This window comes from Sus scrofa, chromosome 6 (genome assembly GCF_000003025.6).
Source record: "Sus scrofa isolate TJ Tabasco breed Duroc chromosome 6, Sscrofa11.1, whole genome shotgun sequence".
Classification (NCBI taxonomy): domain Eukaryota; kingdom Metazoa; phylum Chordata; class Mammalia; order Artiodactyla; family Suidae; genus Sus; species Sus scrofa.
In genome coordinates, this window is record NC_010448.4 from 35,078,383 (window position 1) to 35,100,583 (window position 22,201).

Here is a 22,201-nt window from a genome sequence, read left to right on the forward strand (position 1 = left end):
CAAAGCCAGCACCGTCCTTCCAGCCTCCCCGGAAGCCTTCCCTGACCTCTGAGCAGACGCCGTCCGGCTCCTCCTCTGGGGCTCCCGGGAGCATTTGGCTGACTCCCTTGTTTTCCAAATATGTTTTCTTATTTCATGCTTGTTAGACAAACGTGGGGTAGACGGTCTATTAAGTCAAGACAAGCCAGAAGAAGAAAATGCAACGCAGTCATCATCCAGAGAGCCAGGGCGATCGTTTTGGCTCTCACTCTTCCTGGTTCTTTTTTTTTTTTTTTTTTTTTTTTTGAGGGTTGCACCCTGGGCATATGGAGGTTCCCAAGCTAAGAGTCGAACCGGAGCTGTAGCTGCTGGCTTACACCACAGCCACAGCAACGCCAGATCCAAGCCGCGTCTGTGACCCACACCACAGCTCATAGCAACGCCGAATCCTTAACCCCCTGAGCGAGGCCAGGGATCGAACCCGCAACCTCAAGGTTCCTAGTTGGATTCGTTTCCAATGCGCCACGACCTGGAATACTCCTCACCCTTCCTGACTCTTGTTCTGCAGTCTGCTCACCTGACCCTCATCCCTGCTGCTTGCTTACACATTTAAACAGTTTATCAGACCGCTAAATATTGTCCTTCCGTGCCCTGTCCTTTAATCGGCTCTATAGGGTTTCGTTGTCTGGCTGTGCCTGGCTGTGCATTAGAATCCTCTGGAGCTCGGCTGGACACACCCGTCTGTAACTGTCCACACACCCTCCTTGGGAAGGGCAGGGAACTTGATCTTTTGACCTGTGCCTGCCCAGGGCCCGACCTTTGACGACAGGGCTCCTGGGCAGTGTTCCTTGAAGGAATGTGTCCTCCTGCCTTCTCCTCTCTCTCCTGACATAGCCAGAGCTAAGCCCGATTTGAGGCCATTTACATGTCCTCACACCCTCTCCCAGAAAGGAGACTCCCCCCATGGCGTCCCTGTTGTGGCTCAGTGGTCAATGAATCTGATGAGCATCCATGAGGACGCAGGTTCGATCCCTGGCCTCGCTCAGTGGGTTAAGGATCCGGGGGTGCTGTGAGCTGTGGTGTAGGTTGCAGACGCAGCTCGGATCCTGCATTGTGGCTGTGGTGTAGGCCAGCAGCTTCAGCTCCGACTGGACCCCTAGCCTGGGAACCTCCATATGCCACAGGTGCAGCCCTAAAAAGACCAAAAAAAAAAAAGAAAAGAAAGGAGACTCCATCACCCAGTTAGCTATTGTTTGACCTGTAAAAGTCAAGGCTCAAGGCTCAAGGCAGCAAAGAGGCTAGAGGGGCGGGGGTGGGAGTGCGTGGGTAGGAAGGCTGCCTAGAGATCAGTAGCGCCACTGCCTGTGCTCACAGGCGGCTTCCAGGCCAGAGGGAGCCGGACGGTTCTAGGCGGTTAAGGCGCTGCCTTTGGTAGTGAGCGGGAGGGACTCCAGCCTGGGGGGCCGTCCCTGCAGGCTGCCTCCCCGCTCGGGCAGCCGTGTTTGAAGGCCTCCAGTGCAGCCGAGGAGACCTAGGTTCCTGGGGCGTGGGTCTGAGGACCCATTAGCTGGGAGTGGAGCTTTGCCCTGTGCCATGGGGTACAAACTTTCCCACTCCCTCAGGCCTCTTGCAACCTAAGAACAAAAGCCTTAATTGATTCATGCAGGGATTAAACAAATGCTTATTGCACATCTATTACTTACCAAGCTTTATCCTCATGGAGCCCCCAGTTTAGGGGGCATGGGTGTGGGTTTTGGGTGACCAGCTGGTTTGCCTGGGAATGAAGGGTTAGGGTTTTTATTTTTTTTTTTACATACGATTTTCAGGACTAAAATTGGGAAAGTCTCAGATGAACTGGGACAAGCTGGTCACTGTGGTCAGATGAAAACGTGGATTCCTATCTTCCAGGGTCAGGACTTGGAGACTCAGGGGAGGGATGGCGAGTTACAGGCCTGGCACGCTTCGTGGGAGTTTCCCTGGAGTTGTCACGTCCAGAAGGGCGAGGTCCGGGAAGGAGTTTCTACCAAAGATCTCCTCTCTCCTTCCCAGTTCCTCACACCCCTCCCCTACCCATGGGGCCCTCCTTGTGGCACAGCACAGCCAGGTGCCAGAACAAAGGCTGCCCTCAGGACCGTGGCTCCCTAGAGCTTGGGTTCAGCTCTATCCATCTCCAGGAAAGAAGAGGGTTCTCTGAAGTCAGCTCCAAAGGGGAAGCTGCCTTGGGCTGAACCGAAGGGTCCACCCTGACAGCCTCATCCCCAGCCTGGGCTTATCATCCATCCACTACTTTGCTCACTTCTTCACTCAACAACTGGATCCTGAGTATCGCTTCTGTCTTGCCTGTAGCACTGAGCCCGGGGCCAGGCACCCAGGAGCCGCAGATATGCAATCTGGCCAGCAGCCCCTTGCAGTTGCAGCAGCCTTGGAGCCAGACGGCTCCAGAAGCTTCAAGAGTTCTCACCAGGGCTGCTGGTGGGAAGGACTGCATTAAGTTAGCCTAGCCTTATCCGTCTCCAGCTGGCCTCCCCCAGGGCTGACACCTGGGGTGGAGGCTCCCCCCCATGGGGCACCTCCTGGGAGCCTTTGTCCCCAAAAGTCTGTGAAGCTCCTTGAGAGAATGGAATCTTGCACCCTTCTCTCGGAAAAGCCATTTGTCCATTGAAATGCAATTTACTTTTGCAAAGAGGGAAAAAAAAAACTAGAAGGGCCACCGGGGTGTGGAGGTGTTTGTGGGACCTACAAGCCAGCCCGGTGGGTCAATTCCCAGCATGGAGGTGAAGTCCTGGGACGATGTGGGGCTGGGCTGGACACCTGGTCGCCGTCACCCGTGACCCTCTGCACCCCTGATTCTAAAGGCTGTTGTGCCAAGCAGAAATGATTTTTATTCCTTAACGTGCTTTAAAAAAAAAAAAATTCAATAAAGGAAAACCCCCAAGCCGACCACGTAATAGAGAGTACAGTTCAAAGAGAGTCAATTTTTTTTTTAAAAGCTATGACATTTCTAGAGGAGATTTCTTTGTGTGTTCCTGCAGCCGTGGCTGTGGCGTGGTGAAGCAGGCCGCCCCGCATCCCGGTGCGTGTGTGGGGAGGTCCTGCAGGCAAAAGCAGGGCCCTGGCAGAAGGAAAAGGCCTGATCTTTCGGAATGTGGGTGCGGGTGTGTGTTGTTGTATGTGTGTTCCTATCAACACAGGTCCACATTCATCAAAGTACATCTGCTTTTATCTTTAAAATTTTATGAACACGGGCATATGGCACAGTATCCTGCCATGGTGTGTGTGTGTGTGTGTGTGTACACACGTGTGCACAGGCAGGCCTGCCCGGCACTCACTCCTCGGGTGGCTGAAAAACTCTTCTGCAGAGGAGAGCCCTGGAGCGAGTGGGGCTGTGGGTGAGCCCACGTCCCCAGGGCCCCAGCCTGGCTCTGGCTCGGCCCACCAGGCCAGGAGTACTCCATCCATCTCAGGCCCCCATCACCTAGGCAGCTAATTCCTTTGAGCCCCTCTGCCTTATTAAAGTCACAGATCACTTTCCCGAGCTTAACGCTGTCAAGACCAGCGCGCCCCAGTTGAAACCCCCTTCCCTGCCGCCGCCGCCGCCGCCACGCAGCCTCTCCTGGAGGGAGGGGGCCGGGTGGGGAGGGGGGGTTGGAGGTGCGAGCCTCCCCCCACCCCCCCCAGCTCCCCCGCTCCGCACCCTGCCCCCTCCTCCGTTCGGTCTGCCCGACGCCTTGCAGTGATCAGTGGGGTCGCCTCAAGATTCCTTCAGTAAAGCCCTTGGCAGGGAGACAAGGGGCCGTCACAGCTGTGCTGCGCAGACTGGCTTCCAGAGGCGAGGACGGGGCCGGCCCACTCGAAGTGGCTCCTCGGCGGAGGGGTGCGAGGCTGGCTGCTGGTTGGGAGAACACTCCTCCCGTCCGCGGCTGCCGCGGCCTCCCCCGTTATGAAATATGGATGGTACCGGTTCCAGCGTTGGGAGACTCGCTGGCAGCGCCGAGCGTCTCCAAAGGCCCGCCTTGTGCATGCACCTAAACACTTCACTGAGCAATCTGTCAACATGTCAGCAACACATGTTTTGTAAAAAGCTTCCAGTGGGAGTAATGACTCCCACCAGGACTTCCAAAATGCTTTGAATTCAGCAGATTTCTATTGCGGGCATCCCCTGGGGTGCCTTTTACAATGCCTACATTTCAGAAATTTGAGCCACAGACCCCTGGGGGTTTCCTTTCATAATGCCTCAAAATGTAGGGTTATATTGTTGGAAGTCCCCATGGGGTCTTTATTAATACCTGAATTCTGAGGAACTGGAAATTACACAGGGCACTGCAGGGGCCCAGATCCACACCAGGAAGAAGAGAAAAACTCTGTGGGGAGATTTTTTTTCTTCATGCAAGAGTGAAAGAGAAGAATTTGCTAAAGGACAAAATTGAGTGTGTTTGAGCTTCCTTCATTTAATCTGCCTTCTAGAACGCGACACTAAAATCTGCAATGGGGAAGGGGGAAATGACTTTTCTATTTTTAAATCGCACTTTGATATTGGAGGGGCAGGGATAGAGTCTCTTTAAACACCCAGCGTCGAGGGGTATTGTTTAAAAATAAATTATTTTTCTTTTTGGTAATTGAACACACCTCTCTGCCGCGCCCCTCTGCCGGGTCTCTCCCCTCTCTCTCTCTTCCTCAGAGCTGTTAAACTCCTGTCGCGCTCCGTCTCATTATCATTAACCGTTTGGGGTCGGTTGGAGAGGTTGGGCCCCTTGCTCCCCTCCCCTCCCCTCCCCTCTTTTCTGTGCATTAAAGATGAGAAAATCAACCTTGGAGATGGTCCAACCCCCTTGCGAACTGGTTTCAAACCCTGGCTCCCACTTGGGGCCCTCAGAACAGGCAGTGTTGAGGCTGCCTACTACTTTTTTTGCAAGCATTTTGTCACTGAAATCTTGAAAAGACAGAAGGGGTGCCCTCCTGTTCCCCAACACACGCACGCACACATGCACACGCATGCATGCTCGTGATCACGCATGTGCGTACACACACACACACACACACACACACACACACCCAGTTTCTGCATGTGTCTCGGTCCAGTCTCTACCATCACCTTTGGTACTATTTTCTAAAAGTTACAAGACTTCAACATGTTAAGCCTTAGGGTTAATTTAAGCTGCCTTTTTTCCCTTCTAAATCTGGCACGGGCTTGCTGAAAAGAGGTCCCTCGCTCTCTCTCTATTTCTATTACGGTCTCATTGACTGGGACAAGAAAATAACACTGAGAGTGCTAACTTCCAGCAGCCAAGGCCAAGAAATTCTAAGTTGCTGATAAGACCCTCCCTCCTCCCTCTTCCCTCCTCCTCCCTCCCCCCCCTCCTTTCTGCCAGAGTGACTGGATCACACAGGGGACTCCGGGAACTCACATTTCCCCCCTCGGTGAGACTCCCAGACGGTGCTCAACCATCTGTGGTCCCGTGGGTCCAGCAGAGGGGGCCCGAGGAGGGGGGTTTGCCCATCAGGAGCTGGTTGGGTCAGACACTCGCATAGATCCTCGGCACCCACCCTGAGCGGGCTGATTAATTAAGCAATTGCATCATTGATTCAAGGTTTGTGATTTGGTGCCAGGGCGCTCTGGCTGGCCTGTTCCTGAGCTCTGCTTCCCTCCCCAGGGCTGTCAGTTGTAGGATCCCTCTTTTTTTTTTTTTTTTTTTTTCCCCAGCCGGATTTTCCTCCTCCGTGCCAACCCTGGGTGGGCGGTGAGGGAAGGAATTGGATCCCCTGTGTCCCAGCCGCCCCCAACCCCCAGCCAGGAAGCTCTAGTGGCTTCTGGGGTGTCTTGATGGGGTGGGGCTGTGGGCTTACAGCCCTGGGCAGACCCCAGGAGGGGCCTTTTCTCCTCCCAGCAGGCCCCATGGGCTTCAGCAGGGGCTCCGAGACGAGAGGGCAGGGAGCCCTGTGGCGCTGATTTGACATTTTTAGCCGAAGACCTTTGTTCAGACCAATTTTCAAGTAGCTTTGGGTTGGAGTGCATTCTGCTTTTTTTTCCTTTTCTTTTTCTATTATTTTTTTTTTTTTTTAAATCCTGGGCCTATTTTTCCTTTTTCTTTCAAATCCATGCAATAGCATCTGACCCTGGGAATCCCATTCTTGCCACCTTTTCCCCCAAGCCGCCACCCTCTCCCGCCTGCCCAGGAAGGCCTGAATTTCCCATCAGCCTCTGGGCCTCAGACCATCCTCTCCCGCCCCTTCCCCCCTCCTGGGGGCCTTCCGAGGGCTGCAGACTCCCAAGGGAGGCTGGATCCTCGCCTGGGGCCTGGTTCTTGGGCTGCAGGGTGGGAGCTGCCATTTTTCTGTCCTCCTCCAAGTGACTTTGGCCTCATTTTGGGGGAGCCAGTGAAGTTGGCTCAGATGCTGCCACAGCCTCTGACCTCAGGGTTGAGAGCCAGAGCAGGGGGTGGGAGAGCGGCACAGGAAGAAAATTTAACCCACGGCCCAAGAAAACAGACTCCCCCCCCCCCCCAGGGGAGGCCTGGGCCGTGTGGCAAGAATCTGTAAAATTTTCACTGAATGAAGGTGGCGGTGTAACAGCATCTCCCCCAACCCAATAGCCCCCAAACCAAAGATCTAAAACAACCCAAACCGGAACAATAGAAACACCTCCTTGTGAGTCTCAAAGTGATCATTGGAAGACACCGCCTTCGGGAAACAGGGGATTGTTAACTTAGGTTCTTTAGAAAACCCACGCTATTCACCCAAAGAGATGGCAAACCTCCTTCTGGCATGAAAATCCATGTGGTTCCAGAGAGGAAGGTTGGGGGCGGGGGTGGGGGCCAAGGCGGCGTCCATCCTTGAGCTCCAGACAGATGTCCAGGGAACGGAGGCCAGAAAAACCTCCTCTGTGCAGTGATTTATTTTATTTTTTAGATCTATATGCTTTGACCACCCTTATTTATTTATTTCCAAGGGGCTATTTTTGTCTGCCCGGGCTCCTTTGTAGCAAAGCCCCCTTTTCTAGAATTTCCTCTCCTTTATTAGAGTTACAGCTCAGCTTTGTGCAGCCCCGGGGGAGCCGGCCAGCCGCTGGCAATTTCTCTCAGACACCCAATTACCCCCTGACGTCACTGCCTCCTCGCCCTGCTCCCCTGGGTGCCTGCATTTTTTCCTTTGTAACACTAATAGCTGACTAGCTAAGTGCCTGTCGGTTCCTTGGCAGAGGAGTTGATTGTGTTTTCGGCTGGATACTAAATCCAAAAACTATGTAAAAATGTCAATAGGTGAGTGCACATTGATTTTGGTTAGTCACAGTGATATTTGAGCCCCTTTGGGAACTCTGTCTGGGGAAGTATTTTACAAGAAAGATAATATAACAGAAAATTACTGGAGCTCTGCGGGTCTCTGGTGGGTTTCTTAGGGGCCTGCTAAATTGCTGTAGAATCAACAAATGCTTTATTAATCTAAATTTGTGGTTTTGTTCTTTCTTCTCTTCAGAAGGTTGGAGTTTTAATGATGCCGGCGGCGAGGCTGGGCGGCGCGGTCCGCACCTTGGCTGCGGGGCTGGGGTACCCGGGCTGGTAATGAACTCCCAGAGGATTCTGGGAGCAGGGCGGCTGTGTTCCCAGCCGGCTTCCTGGGGAATGTGGAGCAGGCGCCGGGCCCGCCGCTTGCCAGGTTGAGGTCTGTGCGAGCAGATAAAGTGAGGGGCTGAGGGCCTGGAACAGCTGTGCCGGGCCAGGCTGACTGGGAGAGGCTGATAAGGGCCCAGAAGGAGCCCAGGCGGGCGGCGTGGCACCGCCAGAAATCTGACGGGGTATCAGGACTGGCAAAGAAAGTTAAACACAGGGCCGGTTCCGGGGGATGGTTGGCGGACCTGCGGAGAAAGATAATGGTAATTGATGGAATCAAAGTCACAGCACAGCCTTGTGTTTTCTTGGCAATTAATTCCCGCCCCCCCGTCCCCAATTTCGAACCCCCTGGCATTCCCAGAGCCCAGGATGCCCCCGCGAACAGCCTGTTCGCTCAGATAATCAGCACATGCCCTCCTTGCTTTGGGGGGGTGGGAGCCGGGGCGACGCGGAGGAGAACCGACACAATTAGAGCCCGGGTTTTCAAATATATATTACAAACAAACAAGTCCGAGAAAGAAAACCCCACTGAAAAGTTAAGGATGCGTCACTCCAGGAGCTCATCTGATCTTGCTCCGGAAGGGAAGGAGGAAAATCCATGTCTTTGTAAGAGTGCTGGGCTCCTGGTCTCCTGGCTGGGCAGGACAATGTGTTGGGCCGGGCCCTGCACACACACACAGACACATACCCCCCCTACATACACACACTTGCACACACGCACTTCCCGGACGATGCTGCGGGGGGGGGGGGGGGTGAGACCGCACGCCGATAATGGGACAGCAGTTCAGGCTGCGTACAGATGCGCCCGCCAGCCTCTCCTGCGTGCGCTGCGTATGCTGCCCCCCCCCCACCCCCGCCCCTCGCCGCCCCGCAACCTTTTTTGTTCCTTGAAAGGCAGCCCTTCTCAACAATGGACCAACCAGGCTGTGGCCGCCGGCTCACGCTGCCCGCCTGCTCCGTAGGTGAGGCGTTCAGCTGGCCTTTTGTTGTGCACACGCCAGGACACACCTGCTTGCAGGGACGCGCGTGAATGCATGACGCCGCACAGCACCCACTCCTCTGCACGACGGCGGCCCGGCTTCTGGTTCCAGAGCGAGTCCCGCCGTGCCCCCAGGGAGGCCCCGGGTCGGCTGTAGGATCTGAAGCAAATAAAACACTCCAAAAATCTTCCCTGGGGCCTTTTGAAATGAAAAGCAGTGTGCAGAAAAACGGCGTGTGGCGTGTCAGTCCGGGGGTGCAAGGCATAGGCCTCCAAGTAAGGGGAATCTAAGGGAAGCGCGTGGTTCTACCCGGTGCTCGGCACAGGCACCAGGATCCTATGGGGTAGGTAGTTAGTAGTAAGGAAAGGAACCCTGCCTTTGGCAGGGGATGCTGGAGGCTAGAGGGACTTTGGTCACCTCTACTGCCACGTGTCCTGGCCTTTCCTCTTTCAGGGAGCTACCCTGCTCCCATCCCATGTCTGGCTAGGTGATATGGACTTTATCGCAAAGGTCAGGTGACAGAAGGGCCCAAGGGCCCAGGCGGGCAGGACCGAGAGGCTTCTGATCCATCAGGTCCACCCTATCCTGATTTGGGGAGGGGCTGACCTTAGGCCCAGCTGCCCTCCTCCCCCAGGACTGCCAGCATTCCTGCATCGGCCGGGGCAGCTCCCTTGAGCTTTGTTTGCCGAGCAGGGTGGGAGGAAGGAGGTTTGGAAAGGAGGCCCCCTGGTGACTCCTGAGCCATCAAAGCCTGGGACTGCACGCCTCCAGGCCCTTCAGCTCCCCTCCTGAATGGGCTCTGCAGGCCGGCAGCTGTTTGGGGGCCTGGAGAGGAGGAAGGGGGCTGGTCCTTTGTCCCTGGAAGGAGGCCTCCCGGAGGCCCAGGCCTGCGTGGCGGGCAGCCACGTTAACCTTCCACCCTGGGGGGGAGGGGGCTGGCCTGGGGTCAGCCACATAATGAGCCCAGGTCCCTGGCTGTCCCCTTCCCCGGGCTCCTGGCAACAAAGGCCCAGTCAGGCTGCACAATGAGGGGGAGGTGGCCGGGTGGGGGCGGGTAGGTGCCGCCACAGTCGGGGCCTCGGCAGCCCAGGGTTTCCTTCCAGCTCACCCCATGCTGGGCACTTCAAAGGGGCAGAGGGGAGAGGCCAGCCTGGACAGGCGGGCCTGGGCCTTCTGCTCCCAAAGCCGCCACTGGAGGTGGAAAAACACCTTGAGAATGTGACCAATGGAGTCAGGGCTTTGGAATCTGGCGCCATGGGGAGCTCTTGGTGTGGGGTCTTTTTCTGGCAGACGTGTTTCACTCTTTTTGTTCTGAGCCAGAGCTCAATATGGCTCAATTATTTAAATCAGTGCCTTTCAAATCAGTAACAATAATAATAATAATAATAACACATCCCTTGTATGAGGACATATGTCACTGAATTCAGAGCATGTCTTCACCTCCATCTCAGGGACTTTTCTACCTACCTGGCAAGGGGGGAGCGTGAGCTGATGTGGGCACCTCTGTCTTTCAAGTGGGTGGAAGGGAGGGGGAAGAACAGTTTGGGGGCACAGCTATCACTCTGAATTCTCATAGCAACACTGAGAGTTGGTCATTCGGTCCCATTTTACAGATGAGTCTGGAGACAAGCAGAGGATAAACAGGCTGGCTCTAGATCACACAGCTTGATCACTTGCAAACTCTGTTAATTTACTCTTGTTAATTTACTGAAGTTCCCGTCGTGGCTCAGTGGAAATGAGTCCTGCTAGTAGCCATGAGGATGCGGGTTTGATCCCTGGCCTTGCTCAGTGGGTTAAGGATCCGGTGTTACCGTGAGCTGTGGCGTAGCTGGCAGATGGGGCTCGGATCCCGCATGGCTGTGGCTGTGGCTGTGGCTGGCAGCTGCAGCTCCGATTCCACCCCCAGCCTGGAAATTTCCATATGCTGCGGGGGTACGGCCCTAAAAAGCAAAAAAAGAAAGAATTAAAATTACTCAACACCTCTACACCTCGGTTTCCTCATCTGTAAAATGGGATGAATCTTAATACCTCATGGGAGTTTTGGGAGGATGCTTTGAAATCCGTGTTGAGGGAGTTCCCTGGTGGCCCAGCCATTAAGGATCCAGCATTGTCCCTGCTGTGGGTCGGGGGGTTGATTCCTGGCCCTGGAACTTCCACATGCCACAGGCATGGCCAAAAAAAAAAAAAAAAAAAAAAAAAAAAATCATGTCAAGAGCTTGGATTCAACACAGTGAGTAAGAGCCGTTGACTTTATTAAAGTTGTCTGGTCCGGATTCTAGTCTAGATCATCTGGCTCCAGAGCCAGCACTCTTTCTGCTTCATGACCAAAGAAAACAAAACTGTAGGGTTGCTGAGGGATGATTCATCTGACCTGCCTGGTGGAGGGGTCCCAGGAGGGAAAAGGCCAGTGTCTGAGCCACAGGGTCAGTGGCACAGGGGCATGAGAGCCAGAGGTGCCTCTGAGGGCCACACTCTCTGCCTTCAGGAGGTGTGGGGTGTCGGCAGGTGTTGGGTGTTATTTGGCCAGCATTTTTTTTTTTTTAAGGGCCACACCTGCGGCACATTGTAGTTCCCAGGCTAGGGGTGGAATCGGAGCTCCAGCCGCCAGCCTACACCACAGCCACAGCCACAGCCATGCAGGATCTGAGCTGCATCTGTGACCTATATCATAGCGCATGGCAACACTGGATCCTTAACCCACTGAGCGAGGCCAGGGATTGAACCCACGTCCTCATGGCTACTAGTTGGCTTTGTGACCGCTGAGTCACAGTGGGAACACCTTTCTTTCTTTCTTTTTTTTTTTTAAGACCAGCTTTTGTTTAATCACGGAGACTTACTCGTTCCATGACACTGGACCATATTTTGTATCTTGGAAATGCTCACAAGGATTTGCCAAGGTCCTCTTCACACCACCTCAAGAGGCTGTTAGGAGTAACCAAGAATGGACTGCCTGGTCCCCTTGACCCTCGCTCTGTCTCCGGGGGACCCACTCTGGCCAGAAGGCACCAGAGTCCTTCCTGGAAGAATGAGGCAGGGGGCCCCCTTCCCTTCCCCCCCGGAGGCCAGCCTGGGTCCTGTGCGGAGTGCCCTTCGCAGGAGGCGGAGGTGTAGGGCATTCGCTCTGTGGGAGCCCACAGGGAATAGAGAGACAGAAAGAAAAGGACATCTCGGTGTCTGGGCAGCACAATTTGCCATCTCATTTTGCAGAGGAGCCGAGCTTGGTTGTTTTTTACCACGTGGGCAAGAAAGTGCTTTGAGAAGTGGCCGCAGGTACAAAACCATGCGTGTAGTTGGGAGTTGTACAAATCACATGCTATTGAAAATGTCCCACGCAGTCAGCTTTCAAGGGACACTCTTTGTAACCATTTGGCGGGAGGAAGGCTCATGCTTTGTTACAGGCACTCGTGGTTCCAATCACCAGAATCCGCTCTCTGCCAGGAGTGTGGTGGTGCCGGGATGGATAAGAACAGTGTTGGACCCCTAGGAGTTTAGTACCCCCTCCTGTCTTCCATTCCTCCTTCCTTCCTTGCAGCCATCGAATATTAAGCATCCTTATCCTTACATGCATCATTGGGGTCCGCAGAGATGAACGCAGCGGTGGCGGGGGGGATTCCTGTGTCAGATACAGAGGATGCAGTGGACACTGGCAGAGGGGTGCCCGTGAGACTTGGCTGTAGCCTTGGCCTTGGCACTGACTGTGTAACCTTGACCAGGTCAGTGACTGACTTGTTCTGAGCCTTCATTTATAAAATGGGGATGTTGAACTGAACCATGGCATTGATCACAAGGAACGGAGGCGCAGCTTAAAGTGGTTTGAGAATAAACCTTCAGGATGGCTGGAGCGTTTGGAGTTCACCTCTCATGTTCTTTCATCTCTGCTGTTCTCCTTGTGGGCTTCCTTCTCGGCCAGGTTGTTCTGAAGAGGGGGCAAGTTAACTCTCCCCGCCCCCATGGGGTTCCACACTCATATCCTCCTTGCTCAGGTGGAACATCTTTCATCTGCCATGTATGAAAAGCTCAGGGTTCACTCTGCTTGGCTCGGATTGGTCACATGCCCAACCCGGACCCAGCCTCCGTGGCTGAGGGATGCAGTGCTCTTTGGCCAGGCCTGGGGTACCTGAATTACATAGCGGCAATGTTTGCTCAAGGAAGACAGGGCTGCTCCTACAGAAGGTGGGCTTGGGTGCTAGATGGGCTAAAAAGCCTGGAGCACTCCACCTCGGTCATCAGGAAGCATCCCTTTGAACTTTGCTCATGTACCATGCAGGCTTGAACCTGACTGCCTGGTTCTAATCCCAGGTCTGCGTCTTACTTACTCTGTGACATTGGGCAAGTTGCTTAAATCTCTGGACCTCAGTTTCCTCATCTGTAGAAAGGAACCAACACTAGTACATATAGCCCATAGGGTTGTTATCAAGATCAAGTGATTTAACTCAGATAAAGCACTCAGAGCGATGCCTGGCACATAATAAGCACTTAAATAAATGTCAGCTACCGCTGGTTTTCATTAATACCCTCACTTACTCATTAACTCTCTTGCACTCAGATAAGATGAATAAATCATAGTCTGTGTTTCATAACGGAACTCACAGAGGGATTCTGTGATTATTTTTTGCTTATTTATTCAAGAAATATTTATTAAACACTTACTATGTGCTTAGGTACTGTGCTAAGCTATGGGTACAGGGGTGAGGTATCTTTAATAATTCTTAGTTTCCCATCTAAACAGCAGGGACCATAATATCTGCAGCAGAGAGACTGCCTAAAGAGAGCAGAGGTGGGGCGTTCCCGTCGTGGCACAGCAGAAACGAATCCGACTAGGAACCATGAGATTGTGGGTTCCATCCCTGGCCTTGCTCAGTGGGTTAAGGATCCGGCATTGCCGTGAGCCGTGGTATAGGTCGCAGACGCAGCTCGAATCTGGCGTTGCTTGGCTGTGGTGTAGGCCAGCGGCTACAACTCCGATTCGACCCCTAGCCCGGGAACCTCCATATGCCACGGGTGCGGCCCTAAAAAGACAAAAAAAAAAAAAAAAAAAAAAAAAAAGAGAGCGCAGAGGTGGAAAGGTGCTAAAAATCTGCAAGTGGCCTTTTACCTGGCACATTGCTAGTAGGTGGGCGATCACCTGCCTGTTGGGTGTTGCACCCCTCAGGAGTTTAGCCTTGTTCGGCCCCCTCCTTATCCCTTTCTAGAGCCTCCCCCCTGTGTGGCTGGTCCCCTGCGCCTCTGTGCTTGCTGCCAACAAGATGGAAGAGGTAGCTTTAGGGCTCCTGGCTGGGGCAGGGGGCGTCCTGGTGTCGGTTCTTGGTCGGCACGGCTGGTTCCCGTGGATCCCGTTTCCTGGATGCACTGGGGGCTTGCTTCCTTGTGAGGTCTGTGGTCTTGCTGGTTCACTTCCTGCAGCTCTGTGTTCCAGGGGTGCCTGCTGGGATTCCGAAGGCGAGAGGATGGGGAGGAGAAAAACCTCTCCTTTCCTCCCTTCCAGCTGATGGGTGCAACCACTCACCCGTGACGTGCTCTGCGGAAGAAGTGGGGCAGTGGGGCAGCAGGGCCTGATGCTTCAGCATCAGGAGCAGCTAAGCAATTAGCCTGTGCCTGGCTTCGAGCTGATAACCATCTAAGGCCACTTAGTGACATTTAACCTTGTGTCAAGCCACCCTGCTGACCCTTCTCAGATGCCCCATGTTTTAATACCCTCAGGGGTCTTCTTGGGTACGTACTTTGGGCATCCTTTCTTTTGACCTATCAAGAAACTAAGGGGGGAAGTTCGAGTTTGTGCCTCAGTGGTAATGAGCCCGATAAGTTTCCATGAGGTCATGAGTTCAAGTTCTGGCCTGCTCACTGGGTGAAAGATTTGGTGTTGCTCTGGCTGTGGCACAGGCCGGCAGCTGCTTTGATTTGACCCCTAGTCTGGAAACTTCGATATGCTGCACCCGTGGCCCTAAAAAGCAAAAGCAAGAAAACAAAAAAACAAATCAAAAAGCCCTGCTGAAGCCCAGAGAGGTTTGGCAATTGGCTCGATGTCTCAAGCTCGCCTAGCTGGGACATGGTAGGGCCCGGGGGGCAAACCAGTGCTTGTGTGACCACAGATCCCAAGTTCTTGGTCCCTGAGTTACACTTGCCCGTGGAAGGAATGTTTGCACAGACTCAAGCATCTTACCAGCTGGGAGAGGCCCAGAAGGTGGCTGATTTTCTTTCTGCAAGTTAGAAATTTCAGAGACCAGAAATTGCCTAGAGGACAGGGGCCCTGGTAGACTGGAGTAGGGCTTTGCAGTGCGTGCTCTTCATACATATGTGTGTGAGTCAACCCAGAGGATATCTCCGTGGGCTGTGTTCACACTCCTTTCTGAAGGACACCCCTCTTCCGTCCTGGCCAAACCCCTCCCCACTAAGGAAGGGCCACCGCTGACCCGCTCCTGGTGATCAGAGGCCCAAAGTCAACAGCCGTGGGCCTGCTTCCGAGAAGGAAGTAATCCATGACCCTGATCAGAAACCTGGGCCTCAGGCTGGAGCCAGTGGCTTCTGAGGAGGTCGCCCTCCTGTCTCCACACACTCCCCAGGGGCGGCATCTGGCCAGGCAGGAATCGGCTCACAGTTCATTCCCTTTGCCTGCAGACCTCCCAGCCCCCCTGCAGTTCATTCCCTTTGCTTGCAGGCCTCCTGGTCCCCTTCGGAGCTGCCGCCCCCCTGCCCCCAGCCTGCTGTCTCCATCCCCTGGTGACCTGGGGAGGGCAGACCCTGGGCTGCTCTCTTTGCATCCTGTTGGGCCTTTTCCGGGCCTGGGCCTGGCACGCAGTTCAGTCTTGGGCTTTTGGGGGTGCCAGCAGGAAGCTCCCCTGATTTTGCATTCTCTTCCTTTGAAAGCTGGTAGCGGGTGCATCCTGTTCTCTGGCAGGGAGGAAAAGGGGCACGCTCCTCCAGGCCCCTGTTTCATGGGCCCCATCTCCCTCTCCTCTGACCCTTGTTCTCGGCTTAGTGCCCCTCCCTGGCCCTGTCCTGGGGAGGGCACGCCCCCTGGCAGGCAATGCCTGCTGTTCTGTTTGGGGCGTGAGTAACTCATTTGCTTAACCCCACAGTACCTTGTTGCCACCTCCCCCAGAGCGTCTCTGTTCTCCAGAACCATTCATGAGAGTTATTTATCAACATTGTCATTGTTATTATTATTTTGCTTTTCAGGGCTACACTCATGTCATGTGGAGGTTCCCAGGCTAGGGGTTGATTTGGAGCTGTAGCCGCTGGCCTGCACCACAGCCACAAGCAACACCGGATCCAAACTGTGTCTTTGACCTACACCACAGCTCATGGCAACCCAGGATCCTGAACCCACTGAGCGGGCCCAGGGCTCGAACCTGTGTCCTCATGGATCCTAGTCGGGTTCATTACTTCTGAGCCAGGACGGGAATTCCTCTTGTCATTATTGTTAATGGTGACGGGGTGGAAGCCCTGAAGAATCTTTTGGAGATGACGTCACACCCTGGAAAGGAACGCAGATGACATGGATCTGGGCAGTCCTGTGTTCAGCTGCTTAGTGTCTGCCCAAAGTCTGCGATCTTGAGCAGTTAACCTATTTGTGAGTCGTAGTGTCCCCCTCTGTGAAATGCGGTCACCAAAGCCTGGCTTGCATGGTGATGGGGGTTTCAGAGAGGTGATGAGTGTGAAGGGCCAGCATGCCACCTGGCACCCTGGGGCTGCAGTCAGTGACTGGTGGTTCTGTTTGGAATGGCCTGGAACAGGGAACCAACCTGCCCCCCAAGGGGTCAGGTGGGGTGGGGTCGGGTGAGGAGAGGTGCATGGTAGATGGAGTGGCGTGAAGCTGACCCAAGAGAGGGCCCCCCACAGGCCTTTCATCATCTTGGGGGTTTTGTTTGTTTTTTGTCTTTTTAGGGCCGCACCTGCCGCAAATGGAAGTTCCCAGGCTAGGGGTCGAATCAGAGCAGCATCTGCCATCCCACAGCAACACTGGATCCGAGCTGCATCTGCAACCTACACCACAGCTCACAGAAATCCTGGATCCTTAACCGACTGAGCGAGGCCAGGGATTGAGCCCGCATCTTCATGGCTACTAGTCGGGTTCTTAACCTACTGACCCGCAATAGGCATTCCTGCCGAGTTATCTTGTGGCAGACCTAGACCACAGCCCCAGGAGCCCATGGGGTCTTGTAGGGTCCATACGTGTGGCCATTGTGAGGGAGGACCCCCCCCCAGCTTTTTCTTTCTGGGGAAGGACAGCCCCCCAGCTGCCCCGTATAGACCCATCTCTGGCTGCAGCAGCTGTCCTTTGTAAAGTTCTGTGTGCATGTCAGCCATGGTGCCACATGCCTTTGGGACCCCCCCCACCCCACCCCCAGCCCATGTGGTCTTAGAGGCTACTGACCACTTCCAGGGCATTCTGGCATGAAGGGGGTGGGGCTGGTTCTTCTCCATCTCACTGGTGGGCACCTCTGAACCCCTGGAGGTCACAGGGGGGAGTCATCCTAGGGAGGTGGATGGGCTTTGGGTATCTCTGAAAATGCTCTAGGGAGCTCCTGTTGTGGCTCAGCAGTAACACACCTGACTAATATCCATGCGGACGCTGGTTCGATCCCTGGCCTCGCCCAGTGGGTTAAGGATCTAGCATTGCCATGAGCTGTGGTGTAGGTCGAAGATGCAGCTTGGATCCTGCGTTGCTGTGACTGTGGTATAGGCTGGCAGTTGCAGCTCCAACTCAACCCTTAGTCTGGGAACTTCCTATGCTGTGGGTGCGGCCCTAAAAAGACAACAAAAGAATAAAAAAGAAAATACTCTAGGAAAGCATGGTCGCCTTTCCCAAATTCTTTGTTATACAACACCCTCTGGGACCCATTTCCTGAGCCACCACCTGTGAACAGGGACAGATGCCCCTCATTCTGCGCTCAAGCCTCTAGGTCTTCGCCTCTGAGCCTGTGCTCACAGCCAGGATCTCTCTCGGTCCCCAGGGTGCTGGCTGCGGGAACCCAGCCCAGCCCAGGCTCATCCTGGGGAGCACAGCCACCGCTCAGGCTCCCAACCCCCCAGGAGCCACAGGGCTACCCTGAAGGTGTTGAAAGAAGAAAATCCTCCAACTGAGACTTGTCTTCTGCTCCCTTCCGCATCGCCTGTGGATTTGTACGTTTTTCTCTCTTTCCCTGAGTCACTGGTTTCGCTCGCGAGTAACGCGTTTATACCCCATTGTTTGAGTACAGGCTATAAGAGCTTTGCCACTCTGTCCTGGCACGTTGTCATCCATGAAACAGACCTGGATTCTCACACCTGGGCAGACCCAAGCCTCATTCAGCATCCGGGGAGCCGCCTGGCCGACCAGCAAGGCATCTTCCAGCTAGAGGCTTGCCCTTAACCTCCTGGGCCCCCAAACTGACGGCGGTCCCTCCACCAAGCACCAAGCCAGAGGGCGGGCTCCCGTGGGTCTCTTCTGTCGCAATTATTTCCCTGGCTCCTCCCCTCAGTACAAAAGACCCAAGTCCGGGTCCAGAGTAAGTTATTTGTAATGCGTTTTCAGAGTCCATATTGCAATATTAGCCATGACTGTCTGCTGTGTAGAAAAAGGGGGAGTTTGCGTTTGAAGTTTAATCCAGCTTCTACTTAAGCTCAGTCCCTGGGCAATCCTTTTTTCTGCCGCTGAGCTCAAACAGCCGGTCCTCAGGTTTGATCTGCTGCCCCACGGAGCCCTGCCCAATGTGAGTTTGAAGAGTTTTTTTTTTTCTCCCCCTCTCAACCAGGGAGACTTGCAAAAAAAAAAAAAAAAAAGAAAAAGAAAAAAAAAAGTCGGCATGGTCTGCTGTGACAGCTCCCACGGTGGGTCCTGGTGTCCCTCCCTGAGCCCCTGGGCTGCTGGGGGCTGGGTCTCCCCCCCTCTTTTCCAGCCCTCTGAGGGGGCCCAGGTCCCTTCCTCGGGGTCTCAGAGGATCCCCTTTGAGCTCGCGCTGCTGGTGGATGGCGAGCACTGGGGAGTCTGGGAGTCCTGTCTGGCGTGTGGGGGGCAGAGAAAAAGGAGGGAAAAAAGGGAGGAAAATGAAAGGCGTGAGTTTGTCGGGAACTGGTGCTGGCGGTGGAAACAGGAGCCGCAGCAGGACGGAACCTGGTGGCCTTCAAAACTTTTCCTCTCCCCTCTCGCCACATGACTCGGAGGATGCAGGCAGTAATTAAAGGCCCCCCTGGCTCCTCATTTTCTGTGCCCATGTCTTTGATCTGGCTCATGTTGGGCGGCTATTTTCATTGTTCCTGCCTTTCTTTCATTCTTTTTTGATGGCAGCAATGATGATCTTTGATTCCAGAGTCGGAGGTGGGCAGGAGAGTGTTACAGGTCTTACATAATGCATCTTTCACATCTTATTTTTAAACTCGGGCATAATCAGGACTGGGCAGAGTCTGGGCTTGATTTTTAACCCAGGGACGGTGGGGGGAGAGGCGGTGGCCTGCCCCGTGGTGCTGGCCTGGGGGTAGGTGGGGACAGGCAAGTCGTGTGCAACTGAATGAAAATTACTAGAGGAAGCGTTGCCCCCGCCACCCCTTGCTAAATATAACCCGAGGGGAGTTTTTCCTAATTGTTCCCTGATGGCCAAAGATGTGCTGAGAGCGAGCAGGACAGGGAAGGCTCAGTCCACAGAGCCAGGCTTCTCTGGGAGGCAGTGCGGGAGGCTGGCACGCTGTTTATGAGTAAACTCGAAGGGACAAGCCACAGGAGGAGGGATATGAACCGGTCACTCAGGTAGCTGAGATGAGATGGAGACGCCTGACCAAAGGAGGGGAGGCGGGAGGCAGGGGGGCGGGTGTCCTACTCTGAATCCTTCGCCCATCCATCTTTGCGCCCCGTCTCCTGAGCCGACTCGGCGGAGGACCTCCCAGCAGTGGGCCTGGCGGGCTGGACAGAGATGAGAAGACGAGGTCTTGGTGATAAGCAGCCTGGTCCAGGCCTGCCATGGGATGCGCATGGCTCAGGCAGGGACTGCAAGTTCAGGTGATGCTGGGGGTCAGGCAGGTGAAGGGGCCGGCGCGGGGGAGGCCTGGGGGATAGAGATCACGTGGCCTCTCTTGCTGTCGCTGGCTCCTTTGCTGGAGGCTGGAGCCGCTGCTACCCAAGCTTCCAGATTTCCAAGAGAAGCCAGCAATTCAGGTCTTGATGGCAAATCTCTCAGAGGAGATGAGATGGAAGAAGCCTTTCTCAGTCAGAGGGCGGTGCCGGCCAAGGCTGGGAGCTGGGAGAGCCCTGTGTATGGAGGGAGCGAGGGGGTGGCTGGTCCTCATGCTGCGGGAGCAAGGAGGGACCAACCAGCAGGAGAGGCTGGAAGACTTGTGTTCTGCAGCCCCTGCGTGGGGCAGACTGGGAAGGCCCGTGGCCAGAGGGGGCCAGCCCCCAGGTGGATGCAGGGCCCTTCCTGGCAATGGGTTCTGCTGTGAGGTCAGAGGCCACATGTCACCTCCACTGAATGCTTGGTGTTCTTGACGGCACAGACCCATTCTGCCACCACGGGGACAGGCTCCGTGGGAAATGCCTGGTCCTTTGGGCTGTGTTGATGGTTGATTCCTGGGTGGATCTGAGGCTGGCCTCCCTGCCCATCTGCCCCAGGTTCCAGGGCCAGGATTTTTAGGCACTGAATGTTTCGCTAGATATTTATTGTCCACTGTGTGCCAGGCTCTGTGCCGGGCACTGGGCATACAGTGGTGAGCAAGGCAGTCCTGGTCATTTGGCAGATCACCACGTAACTGCATATATAGCCGGTAGGGAGAGTGCGAGGCATGAGAGAGAAGCAAAGGCTTTTCTGGATAATCGAGGCTGAAAACAAGGGTGGATTGATGAACAGGAGTGATGGGGAATGGCAGTCGCGGGGGGGGGTGTCCAAAGACCCCAAGGCAGGAGGGTGTTTGGCAGGTTGGAGGACCATCAGCAGGCAGTCTTGGGAGGGAGGTGGGACCAGGCCCTAGGGGTCTTCATGGGCCAGAGGGGGAGTTTGGGGGGCGGTGGGTCTCAGCATCATCAGGTTGGCTCTCTGAGGGGCTCCCGCTGCTGCTCTGAGGAGGGTGGGTGTGGACCAGGTAAGGACGCCTAGGTGATGGTGCAGGTGATGGCAACGGAGAGCAGGGGGCATGTCAGAGAGCTCTTCCTTCTAGGTGACAAAATGGACAGGACTAGGGGATCAATTAGGTATTGGTGGCGAGGGAGTGTGGGGTTCCTGGCTGGCCCCCCCGGTCTCTGGCTTGGGAATTAGGGTCAGCAGAGCGGTCTTTCCTGGAGTTGGGAGGCCTGGAGGAAGAGCAGGGGTGGGCGGAAATATACTGCCTGATGTGACAGCACTGGGCTGGGCAGCGGCCTGGGCAGAGCTGGGGAGAACAGTGGGCTTGAGCGCAGGGAGCCCCAGCCTGTCTGCTGCTCCGCCCCCAAGACCCCACCCTATATGAGGGTAGGGCATCCCCAAGAGCCATCCTTAGCCTTTGGTGTCGGCAGCAGGGGCACTCCATGAGGCTGCGGAGCAGATAATACGGGTTGGGACTGGGGGAGTTTTTATTGTGGCACAGCGGAAATGAATCTGACTAGTGTCCATGAAGATGCAGGTTTGATTCCTGGCCCTGCTCAGTGGGTTAAGGATCCGGTATTGCTGTGAGCTGTGGTGTAGGTCACAGACACGGCTCGGATCCTGCATTGCTATGGCTGTGGCTTGCAGCCTGATCTTGGAGGATTTTGCCCTGGGTTCCTCCTTTCTCTGCTTCTGGAAGGAGGCCCACCGCCAGCCCTTGAGCTTGCTTACCTGCTGGGGCTGCCCGATGCCCAGAGGGAGGCGGCCTGTCCAAAGTCATTGTTCCCTTGTAAATCCTCTTGGCTGGCCCGGCTGCGCCTCTGAGGCTGGGGATGGCCCGCAGCTGCGTGGATGGCCCCTGCCTTTATGGGCGAACGCGGGAGGGCTATATATTTTCACCTGCTGCCCTGGCCGCACACAGATCTTCGCCTGGTGTGTGCAGAGCCCGGCGGCCAGCCCTCGGATCCCTGCACCCCCCACCCCCACTTCCCACGACAGGGTCCTTTCATTTATGACCCACCGCCTTTGGCAGCTCCCACTTACAGCTGTGTCGGGGTGGGTGTGCGTCCCGCTTAGCCCGGGAATGTGGCTCAGGTTGGGGGAGGACTGCTGGGTAGGGGGGGTCTTCTGGGAAGATGGGGCGCCCAGGTGGGCTCCGTATTCCTCATGGGCTGGATTTCTGCTATCAGCCCAGGACAACTCCCCCTCGATTTGCTATTTCGGGTCAGGGAGCCTGATGCGATGGGGATAACTCGCCTCCCGGACCAGCACCCTGGGAGGCTCAGCTTCCCCTTTCTTCATCCTCACTCTGAAAGCAGCCTTTCCAAGAGAAGCTATAACCAGGTCGGAGCTGGCCATGGGGAGGCATATGTACCACTAAGACAGTTTTCTAGCCTGCAGCCTGGGGTCTTTCATCTCTGCCCTGTCCTCTCACCGTTCAAGCTTTGGGCTGATGGATGGCGTGAACTTCCTCATGGTGGTTTATAAATGTCCCCTGATTTTTCCCCAAGGCAACTTGATGATCTAAATATCCCTGGTAGGAGTTCCCGTGGTGGTGCAGTGGAAATGAATCTGACTAGGAACCATGAGGGTACGGGTTCGATCCCTGGCC

At 55.0% G+C, this 22,201-nt stretch overlaps 1 protein-coding gene and 1 long non-coding RNA gene across 3 annotated transcripts in view; one reads left to right on the forward strand and one right to left on the reverse strand.

Annotated features, from left to right (window-relative positions):
* The window catches only part of ZNF423 (zinc finger protein 423), a 370,410-nt gene that overhangs the window by 149,097 nt on the left and 199,112 nt on the right, over positions 1-22,201 (forward strand). The gene's annotated exons all lie outside the window — the stretch shown is intronic.
* Positions 7,393-10,335, reverse strand: LOC110260968. The gene is made up of 2 exons (XR_002344614.1): positions 8,592-10,335; positions 7,393-7,828 (listed from the first exon to the last, which is right to left on the reverse strand). It is a non-coding gene; the product is annotated as an uncharacterized LOC110260968 (long non-coding RNA).